A 12,190-nucleotide genomic window follows, 5' to 3' on the forward strand; every position below is an offset into this window, starting at 1 on the left:
TCCTACATTGATCCTACTTCAGCCCATTGAATATCATTGAAGTCGGACCAAAGTAGTATCCTGTTCATGAAAGTAGGATGGATGTAGGACCAATGTAGGATAAATGTAGGACCAATGTAGCAGAGCAAAGTAGGATGAAAGTAGTGTAGTAGTGTGAACCCAGCCTCATCCTACTTTGCTCTGCGACATCTGTCCTACATTGGTCCTACATTAGTCCTACATCCATCCGACTTTCATGAACAGCATACTACTTTGATCCGACTTTGTGATAGTCTGACTTCTTCTTTGACCAATCAAAACAATCCCAGACTGAGATAAATTATTTTTCACACGTCATGCGACATGAGCTCCCAATGTCGGAGCGTTTGTCGGACAAGTGTGAACCCAGCCTCAATGTAGGACCAATGTAGGACAGATGTCGCAGAGCAAAGTAGGATGAAAGTCGTACTGCTGTCGTGTGGTATAGTGTGAACCCAGCCTCAGGCTGGGTTCACACTGGTCCGACAAACGCTCCGACATTGGGAGCTCATGTCGCATGATGTGTGAAAATCAATGTTTCCCTATGGGAGCCATCTTAACTGGTCCAACCCATGTCGGTCCGACTTTGGAAATGCTCCCTGTACTACTTTGCTCCAACTTTGATCCTACTTCAGCCCATTGGATATCATTGAAGTCGAACCAAAGTAGGATCCTTGTCCTTACCATCCGACTTTTGACATCCGACATTGTGATTACAGCAGCAGTAAAAGGAATTTATCTCACACTGGGATTGTTTTGATTGGTCAAAGAACAAGTCAGACTATCACAAAGTCGGATCAAAGTAGTATCCTGTTCATGAAAGTCAAATGGATGTAGGACCAATGTAGGATCAATGTAGGACAGATGTCGCAGAGCAAAGTAGGATGAAAGTCCTACTACTGTGGTGTAGTATAGTGTGAACCCAGCCTCATACTACTTTCATCCCACTTTACCTGCGACATTAGTCCTACATTGATCCGACATCCATCCGACTTTCATGAACAGGATACTACTTTGATCCAACTTTGTGATAGTCTGACTTGTTCTTTGACTAATCAAAACAATCCCAGTGTGAGATAAATTCCTTTTACTGCTGCTGTAATCACAATGTCGGATGTCAAAAGTCTGATGGTAAGGACAAGGATCCTGCTTTGATCCGACTTCAGTGATATTCAATGGGCTGAAGTAGGATCAAAGTAGTACAGGGAGCATTTTCAAAGTCTGACCAACATGTGTCGGACCAGTTAAGACGGCTCCCATAGGGAAACATTGATTTTTCACACGTCATACGACATGAGCTCCCAATGTCGGAGCGTTTGTCGTACCAGTGTGAAGCCGGCATAAAGGGATGAGGTGGCAACCCTACCCCGAAGTCACCAAAAGTAGTGCCGCACCGATTCAGACAGTGCCGTTGCCGGTGTCTTGTCAATCTGGTTCCCCTATCGAGATGGTTCCCCTATGACTGCGCAGGTGCGGATGAAGCCCACGGAAATCGCGGAACCTCGGGCGGAATCCAGGCTCATTCCTTAACATCCCCGTGGATTGGCGGATGTTAAAAAAAAGAGCCAGGAGGCTGAGCGAGCTCACCGTTGTGAACAGAGGGCCCAAGCTTCATTAAGATGTGCAGTTGAGGGGCGGTACAAAAAGTGCGGTTTAGCTAAGTTTTTGCTGTCTGCCAACCGCACCCCCTGCTCCCCTAAATTGATATTAGATTTTAGTGAGTAGAATTAGAATCTACTTTAAAGCGGAACTTCAGTAACTTTTTCATCTTTTCATCTATTAAATCTTCTGCCCTTGTTGCTTTAACTTTGGATAGTAAAATCGTTTTTTCTGCCAGTAAATACCTTATACAGCCCACTTCCTGTTTCTTGTCGGGTCAGTAGCCTCGGCTTATGACATCATGCACAGCTCTCTCTTTTAGTTTGCCAGGAAGGGAGGAGGGATGAGTCATAAGAGGGCCAGTAAGAGCTGCAGGGCTAGAGGTGTGCCTCTGTGTAAATCCAGGAATTGAACGGGCAGCAGCTTCAGCTGCCCACAGTTAAAATGGTTGCAGCCAGACTCAGTGGAGGGAGATTTCTGCAGCATATTTGGCAAGTACAGAATCCCAGTATATATAAAAAAATATGCAGAGTGGTTGGAGGGAATCTTCAGAATGGTAAAGATGTTTTTTATTACAAATTATGGCCCAGATCCACAAACTAATTACGCCGGCGTATCTATTGATACGCCGCGTAATTTCAAAGTTCCCGCGTTGTACAAGATACGACTGAATGAGGGATCGATCCGACAGGCGTACGTCTTAGTACGCCTTCGGATCGTAGGTGCATATTTACGCTGGCCGCTAGGTGGCGCTTCCGTCGAATTCAGCGTCGAGTATGCAAATTGGCTAGATACGGCGATCCACGAACGTACGTCCGGCCGTTCGTTTGGGTTCGGCTTTTTCCGGCGTATAGTTACCCCTGCTATATGAGGCGTATCCTATGTTAAGTATGGCCGTCGTTCCCGCGCCGAATTTTGAAAATGTTACGTCGTTTGCGTAAGTCGTTCGCAAATAGGGCTTTGCGTAGAATGACGTCACCGTCATAAACATTGGCTTATTCCGGTTTAATTTTGAGCATGCGCACTGGGATACCCCCACGGACGGCGCATGCGCAGTTGAAAAAAACGCCATTTACGTTGGGTCAAGACGTATTTACATAAAACACGCCCCCTTGACATACATTTGAATTGCGCGCCCTTACGCCGCCAAAAATACACTACTCCGCCGTAACTTACGACGCGCATTCTTTGAGGATACAAAAAAAAAATGTAAGTTACGACGGCGTAGAGATACGCTACGCCCGACGGAAACATGCGCCAGGGTACGTGGATCTGGCCCTATGTGAGCAGACTGCAGTTCCTCTTTAAAAGGCATGATAAAGTGCTGAATGACTAACACCAAACAATCACTTTCATGTATAACACATGCACCAGGCAGATTCACCTGCAGTGAACGTTCGGTGAATTGAAGCTTAACTCCTTTATATGAGTACTGGAATATTTCCGTTGATCTGGCACTTTAATATGTTTATAATGGTATCATTTAAATGGAATCATTTTTTATAATATATTTTATTGGATGGTAGAGCAGCATGATCCTACGTATGTATCATAGCTACGTGGCTTCAACATTTAAGTGTCCCTGGAAAGTATTTAAAGTGTTGGCGTGTGTGCGTTCAATGGCTGTAAAGGTATGAGGATTTATTATTAGAACTGCTCCTCGCACCGACTTCCATAGGAAATGCATCTCAGTTCTAATATTATCATTTTTTATACTTTATGGAGTTTTCATCACATAGAATCCTAAACGTTTATACTATTGGTATTTTCTAGAATCAGAATGTATGGCATGCCATTACTATACATGGAAAACAGTTAATAGCTTTATAATAGATAATAAATTGATATACAGTCGATTAAAGTCATTCCATTAAATCTGAACTCTAGGCAGACACAAACTTAATGCAGCCATATATTCATTAATATGTCTTAAATCTAGGCAGTGTATGCTCTGTCCTGGACATTTTATAGATAGGCAACTCCTATCCTCATAGTCAGTGGCGGCTGGTGAAGTTTTATGATGGGGGGGCGCAATACCCCGCCCTTCCACATTTGGTCCCTCCCACTTCTCATAAGCCACACCCCTTATAGAATCCACCACTCCGTCCCCTGTATTCCACTCAATGTCAGGAGTATACAGCTCAGCGTCACAGCACAGAGTATATAGCCCCAGCATCACAAATCATGGTATATAGCGCAGCCTTACAGATCGGTGCAAACAAACTAAAATATGACACTGTTAGTAATGAAGGACTCGAAATGGGCAGGAGATTACCAGAGAGTGACTGCGGACATACTGCACAAGATTACCAGAGACTGCGGACATACTGCACAGGATTACCAGAGACTGCGGACATACTGCACAGGATTACCAGAGACTGCGGACATACTGCACAGGATTACCAGAGACTGCGGACATACTGCACAGGATTACCAGAGACTGCGGACATACTGCACAAGATTACCAGAGACTGCGGACATACTGCACAGGATTACCAGCGACTGCGGACATACTGCACAGGATTACCAGAGACTGCGGACATACTGCACAAGAGTACCAGAGACTGCGGACATACTGCAGGAGATTACCAGAGACTGCGGACATACTGCAGGAGATTACCAGAGACTGCGGACATACTGCAGGAGATTACCAGAGACTGCGGACATACTGCAAAAGATTACCAGAGACTGCGGACATACAGCAGGAGATTGCAAGAGACTGCGGACATACTGCACAAGATTACCAGAGACTGCGGACATACAGCAGGAGATTACCAGAGACTGCGGACATACTGCAGGAGATTACCAGAGACTGCGGACATACTGCACAAGATTACCAGAGACTGCGGACATACTGCACAAGATTACCAGAGACTGCGGACATACTGCACAAGATTACCAGAGACTGCGGACATACTGCACAAGATTACCAGAGACTGCGGACATACTGCACAAGATTACCAGAGACTGCGGACATACTGCAGGAGATTACCAGAGACTGCGGACATACTACACAAGATTACCAGAGACTGCGGACATACTGCACAAGATTACCAGAGACTGCGGATATACTGCAGGAGATTACCAGAGACTGCGGACATACTACACAAGATTACCAGAGACTGCGGACATACTGCACAGGATTACCAGAGACTGCAGGAATTACTTGTCCTGCGACTTGGGACTTAAATGTTGCATAAAAACTTTTTTTATACTTAATGTGCAGGGAAAATATCGGCCGTCAACACCACCCCACCCCCCGCTTGCAAATTGTCCTGCGACTTGGGACTGGAAAGTTGCAGGATAAGTTGGACCCGATGATTTCCAATGAGAACCGTTCATATCTGTGCGACTTCAAAGTAGTCCCTGCATTACTTTGGTCCCACATTGATGCAACTTGAGGTCCATAGACCTCCAGAATACACAGGCATTGCTTTAAGTCACATCAGAATTGCAGTAGAATTGTGCAACTTTCAGACTGCATTAGCCTGAAAGTCGCAAGATTCTGCCACAATTTTTTGGTGCGATTTTGCAGCGACTTGAAGCAATGCCTATGTATTCTGGAGGTCTATGGACCTCAAGTCACATCAAGGTGGGACAAAACTAATGCAGGGACTACTTCAAAGTTGCACAGATATGAACAGTTCTCATTGGAAATCATCGGGTCCAACTTATCCTGCAACTTTCCAGTCCCAAGTCGCAGGACAATTTGCAAGCGGGGGGTGGGGTGGTGTTGACGGCCGATATTTTCCCTGCACATTAAGTATAAAAAAAGTGGGGGGGGGGGGGGGGGGGCGGTCTGGTTGGGTAGTGTTACCGCCCGCTATTTGTGCTGTAATGAATTTTTACATAGAAAAGAAATGTTGTTAATAAATGGGTAAATGAATTATAAAAAAAAGATTTTTTTAATAACCGTTATTGGAAAAATCTTTTTTTTATAATTCATTTACCCATTTATTAACAACATTTATTTTCTAGGTAAAAATTCATTACAGCACAAGTAACACTACAGCGGGCGGTAACACTACCCCACCAGACCACCCCCCCCCCAGTTATTAAAAAAAAAACTTTTTTTATACTTAATGCTAAATTGAATCAAATATAAAAAATAAACTGTTAATAATCTTAATATATTTAACTAATATTAAATTAAAAAAAACATTGATTGGGGGGGGGGGGGGTTGTTGCCTGGCATTATTTTCGCTGAATATTAAATATTAAAAAATATTTTAAAAAAATATGAAAAAATATATAAAAAAGAAATTGGATTAAGCAGGGGGGGTGGAGGTTGGATGCCAGCCGCCGAATATTAGATAAAAAAACGAATATTAAATGCAAAAAAAGACTATGAATAAGCGGGGGGGTGCCACCGAAGAATAAACAATAGAAAAAAAAACTTTGAATAAGCGGGGGGGGGGGCCGCCGAAGAATAATCAATAGAAAAAAAAACTTTGAATAAGCGGGGGGGGGGGGGGGGGGCGCCGAAGAATAATCGATTGAAAAAAAACTTTGAGTAATGGGGGGGGCCGGCGGCCGCCGCATAAGATTGTGGAAATAAGATAGTGGCAATCGCGGGAGGGGTTGGATGCTGCTGTGAAGCGGCCGCCGATGTAGAGACAGGCAGGCTTACCTGTTCCTCGGTCGGGCGCAGTGAGCTCGAGCTGACCCGACGTCACTTCCGGTTTTTCCAGTGACGTCGGAACGAGCACAGAGACGGGCGGGTGCACACAGACAGTTTATGCACCCGCCCGGCCATAACAATACACTCCATCGCGCCAGAAGTAAGTGGCGCGATGGAGAGCGCCACAAAGGCGTATTTTTTGTGCCAATGTAGCGCCGCGTCTGCAATCCCGTGATTGCACAGACGTGGCGCTACTCCTAAAGGACTGTTCCCGGCGTCCGGCGCGCGGACATTAGGCCCTTTTTTGGGAAAAAAAAATTCTTAAAGGGACAGATTTAAAAAAAAAATTTTTTTTTTTTTTTTTTTTTTACTGACTGTGTGATGGGGGGCGGCGCCCGGGCGCCCCTATGGACGGGCCGCCACTGCTCATAGTGATTAGTGGTTCCGAATTAATAATAAGTACTGCAGTAGGGAAGAGACACAAAAGATACACTCAGCATCTTTCCACTAACCGTTCTGTTTTATTTTGACGCAATTGAAAGGTTTTTATACACATTATTACGTAGGTATCACATTAATATTACAATTGTACGTCTATGGAAACAATGGGCGTTACTAGTGGCAGTGCGTCCATAGTGGGCGCAGGAGCGCCGCCCCCTCTCTCCTGCACCTGTCAATCTCCAATAGATAGATTCAAGCATTGATGGGGAAACTGGCTGCATTTGATGGGGAAACTGGCTGCATTTGATGGGGAAACTGGCTGCATTTGAGGGCGCAAACTGGCTGCATTTGAGGGCGCAAACTGGCTGCGTTTGAGGGCGCAAACTGGCTGCGTTTGAGGGCGCAAACTGGCTGCGTTTGAGGGCGGAAACTGGCTGCGTTTGATGGGGAAACTGGCTGCGTTTGATGGGGAAACTGGCTGCGTTTGATGGGGAAACTGGCTGCGTTTGATGGGGAAACTGGCTGCATTTGAGGGCGCTAACTGGCTGCATTTGAGGGCGCAAACTGGCTGCATTTGATGGGCAAACTGGCATAATTTGAGGGGGAAAACTGGTGGCGTTTGGTGGGGCAAACTGGCTGCATTTAAGGGGGCAAACTGGCTGCATTTGATGGGCAAAATGGCTGCATTTGATGGGCAAAATGGCTGCATTTGATGGGCAAACTGGCTGCATTTGATGGGCAAACTGGCGGCAATTGATGGGCAAACTGATGGCAATTGATGGGCAAACTGGTGGCAATTGATGGGCACAGTGGCGGCAATTGATGGGCACAGTGGCGGCAATTGATGGGCACAGCGGCTGCAATTGATGTTTTTTTTTTTTTTTGCAGTTTGTTTGCACCACCCCATAAATTTTGAGCACCAGGCGCCACTGGGCGTAACATAGGCAGGCTAATTCTAATCAGGACTTGAAAGAATGCAAACATTTACTGAAAACACTATTAGTGCCTTGTGCACAGTGAGGGCAGTGTGCAATACATACAAAATAGAATACAATTATATACAGCACCAGTGTGAACCAGGGCTTAGGTGTAAATGCGAGATCTGAGGTCTTTTTGACCCTAGATTTCACATTAAAGAGGCCCTGTCATGCTTTCGTTCTATTACAAGGGATGTTTACATTCCTTGTAAAAGTTATAATAGTGACCCAACAATTTAAAAAAACAACAGTGTAAAAAAAATAAAGTTAGTTAAATAAGAAAAAATAAAAATGTATTACGCCCGCCCTGCCGTGCTCATGCGCAGAAGCGAACGCATATGTAAGTTGCGCCCACATATGTAAACAGTGTTTAAAGACCTCCTCTGTTACTCAAAACTGGTAACCTGTAGAAATTGTTAAACTTTGCCTATGGAGATTTTTAAGTGTCAAAGTTTGTCACCATTCCACGAGCGGACGCAATTTTGAAACGTGACATGTTGGGTATTAATTAACTCGGCGTAACTTTATCTTTCACAGTAAAAAAAAAATTGGACTAACTTTACTGTTTTCTTATTTTGAATAAAAAAAATAAGAAAACAGTAAAGTTAGTCCAATTTTTTTTTTACTGTGAAAGATAAAGTTACGCCGAGTTAATTAATACCCAACATGTCACGTTTCAAAATTGCGTCCGCTCGTGGAATGGTGACAAACTTTGACACTTAAAAATCCCCCAAATTTTCCCCAAAAAGTTGCATCTGTAAGACCGCTGCGCAAATACGATGTGACATAAAGTATTACAATGACCGTCATTTGATTCTCTAGGGTGTCTGAAAAAAATATATATAATGTTTGGGGGTTCTAAGTAATTTTCTAGCAAAAAAAAAGACTTGAACTTGAAAACACAGAGTGTAAAAAATAGGCCTGGTTCTTAAAGGGGTGGTTCACCCTAAAAACTACTTTTTCTTATTCCACTGCCCCCCCACATTACAATACGATTAAGGCTCTTATTATTTTTTTCATGCTGTACATACGGCGAGTCGGCGCTATACTGCGCATGCGCATCGTCGTTCGGCTCCTTTCGCCAATCGTGACGCGGCTTACGCGACGGGGGGGAGCTCGTTTTTGGGCAAAACGTCAATCACACACATGTTAGGAACGCCCACTCTCGCGGGACTCGCAACCCGGATGCACGGGTGAATATGCTGTACTAAGGTATGTACAGCATGAAAAAAAATAATAAGAGCCTTAATCGTATTGTAATGTGGGGGGGCAGTGTAATAAGAAAAAGTAGTTTTTAGGGTGAACCACCCCTTTAAGTGGTTAAAACTGCCCCCCCCCCCCAACACCTATGCTTACTAACCTTTGTAAGAAAGATGTACTGTATATACTTACCTATATTCAGGCCTCTCTGCTCCGATCACATTATCCCTCTAGGGTTGCCACCTTTTCATCAAGCCAAACCCGAACACTTTAGCGGTGCATAGCAATTTTTTTTTGTTGCAGTATACATTATAGCAGGGCTCAAAATTTCAAGTCCTGAGCTACTAGCCAGGCCTCAAGGGTTACTCGCCACCAGTTGCCCCACCCACCTGCCCCACCCCTAATTTCGCCCCTAAACACGCCCTCATAAATTATCTCATGAAATTACACCTAAATGTTTTATGCAAAATTAAGTTATAAAAATAAATATTAACAACAACTGTATCCGTGCCCACCAATGCAGACTGCCTATGCCCACCAATGCAGCCATGTGTCGACCAAATGCAGCCCGTGTCCTTTAAATGCAGCCCATGTCCACCAAATGCAGCCCATGTCCACCAAATTCAGCCCATGTTCACCATGCAGCCCGTGTCCTTTAAATGCAGCCTGTGTCCACCACATGCAGCCCGTGTCCACCACATGCAGCCCGTGTCCACCACATGCAGCCCGTGTCCACCACATGCAGCCCCTGTCCACCACATGGAGCCCGTGTCCACCACATGCAGCCCGTGTCCACCACATGCAGCCCGTGTCCACCACATGCAGCCCGTGTCCACCACATGCAGCCCGTGTCCACCACATGCAGCCCGTGTTCACCACATGCAGCCCGTGTCCACCACATGCAGCCCGTGTCCACCACATGCAGCCCGTGTCCACCACATGCAGCCCGTGTTCACCACATGCAGCCCGTGTCCACCACATGCAGTCCATGTCCACCACATGCAGGCCGTGTTTACCAAATGAAGCCCATGTCCACCATTCAGCCTGTGTCCACTATGCAGCCTACCTGGTTCCTGTGTGCAGGGGAGGAGAGGAACAGGAGAGCCGCCCAGGTGATCAGAGCGCAGCGCGGGGAACACAGGATAACAGTTTTCATTCTACTTGCCGTGTTCCCGCCGCTCAACGTCATATTCAGCCCCGCCCCCTGGCTGGGGAACTTTGATTGACAGATCACCCGTCACCAGGATTGGACAGGTGATCTGTCTATAAAAGTTCTGGGACCAGGATGCGGGGTTGGATCTGACAGCGAGCCGCGCGGGAACACAGCAATTAAAATAAAAATTCGGTTATCCTGTGTTCCCCGCGCTGCGCTCTAAACATCCGGGCGGCTCTCTCTCTCTTCCCCCTCCGCGGTCACTGGGAGAAGGACTCCCATTCCACACAGGCTGCCAGCGGTGCTCGCCCCCCTGGCTCCCAGGCAGCCCTTCCTCATCAGCCCTCAAAATCCACTCGCAAAATGCGAGCAGGCGAGTGGATTTTTTGAGGGCTGCATTATAGGAATTGCAAAAGACCTGGGACACCGTTGAGTAGTATTGCGGCACATTTAACGTCCCGCAACGAATAGTGGGTGTGGCCAAATTGTGTTACTAATGGGAGAAGCTTAAAGGGTCACTAAAGGAAAATATTTTTTTAGCTAAATAGCTTCCTTTACCTTACTGCAGTCCTGGTTTCATGTCCTCATTGTTCGTTTTTTCTCTGATGTTGCTGTAATTCTCCTCTGTTTTGGACACTTCCTGGTTGTCTGTTTCCTGATCACCACAGTACTGGGAGATTTTAGTTTAGTTTTCAAACCAATACTGCTCTATGGCTCTGTCCAGCACAGATACAGCATAACATGCTAAAACGAAACTAAAAAACTACAGGTACATTATATGATTGATTTTTATCTATTTTTAATCGTTTTTAAAAGGAATCAGTTAACTATTATGTCTCTATACCCTGTAAACAGTCATTTCAGCAAAAAAATGTTTTTCCTTTAGTGACCCTTTAAGGAGTATAGTTAAATCAAAAGAGGTCAGTCTTTCCCAGGGCTTTTTTTCTGGGGGAACTTGGGGGAACTCAGTTCCACCACCTCTGGCTCGAACCCTTTGGTGCCTGCTCACCACAATCACTTGTAAACACAGAAGTCTGGTTTCTGTGTTTACAAGTGACAGCTCTGCACTCTGTGTGTTACCCTCCTGAACTATACACTCTGTATGTATTGCAATCCTGGTATTTCTTGCCCCTTTAAGACCCTTCTACTGTTTTTTAAATCTGAACGGGGTCGTGGTTGAGTTCCTGCACCTATGTTCTGAGAAAAAAAGCTCTGGTCTTTCCCCTTAGTGCAACCCCCCCCCCACCCCCACCCGGTCAGTCTGTCCCCCAGTAAATCCTCCACAGGTCAGTCTGTCCCCCAGTATAATTTCCCACGTCAGTCTGTCCCCCAATATAATTCCCCACGTCAGTCTGTCCCCCAGAAAAATTCCCCATGCCAATCTTTCCCCCAGTATCATCCCCCCCACATTAGTCTGTAGCCCAGTTAAAGCGCCCTCCCTACCAATATAATTAAAAGCACTGGAAGTCGACGGGAGGGGAGAAGGGGGTAAGAGGACTGGTGCTGCAGGGCTGCTTCTGATGTGTCTGGGTTTCAGGTGGACTGAAACCCGGACACAGGATTTAAAACCCGGACTGTCCAGGTGAATCCCGGACAGGTGGCAACCCTAGATCCCGCTCCCCAGTGTCAGCCAGCTCCACTGCAAGGGAGAGGAGGACAACATATACGCCAGCCTTTTTCAACCAGGGTGACTTGAGGTTTCTTCAGGGGTGCCTTGAGGTTCAGGGCCGGGTCAAGGGGTGAGCAGGAGGTGAAGCTGAATTTTTTTGACGTCCTGCCAGCACACTGCCCCAGTGTGAAATCACTTGGGCTCTCACACTGGGATTGCAGATGAGGCTTTTTTCAAGCGCTATTTTTAACGCTAAAGCACCTGAAAAATTTCTCCAGTGTAAAAGGGGTCTAATAGACCATCTGTTTGCAGTCTCTGATCGTCTCCTGTACTATGTCTGTGGTCTCTGGCCGTCTCCTTTATCATGTCTGCAGTCTCTGGTCGTCTCCTATATCAAGTCTGCAGTCTCTGACCATCTCCTGTATTATGTCTGCAGACTCTGACCATCTCCTGTACTATGTCTGCGGCCTCTGGCCGTCTCCTATATCAAATCTGCAGTCTCTGACCATCTCCTGTATTATGTCTGTGGTCTCTGAACATCTCCTATACTATGTCTGCAGTCTCTGATCATC

Source organism: Rana temporaria, chromosome 1 (assembly GCF_905171775.1).
Source record: "Rana temporaria chromosome 1, aRanTem1.1, whole genome shotgun sequence".
Taxonomy (NCBI): Eukaryota; Metazoa; Chordata; class Amphibia; order Anura; family Ranidae; genus Rana; species Rana temporaria.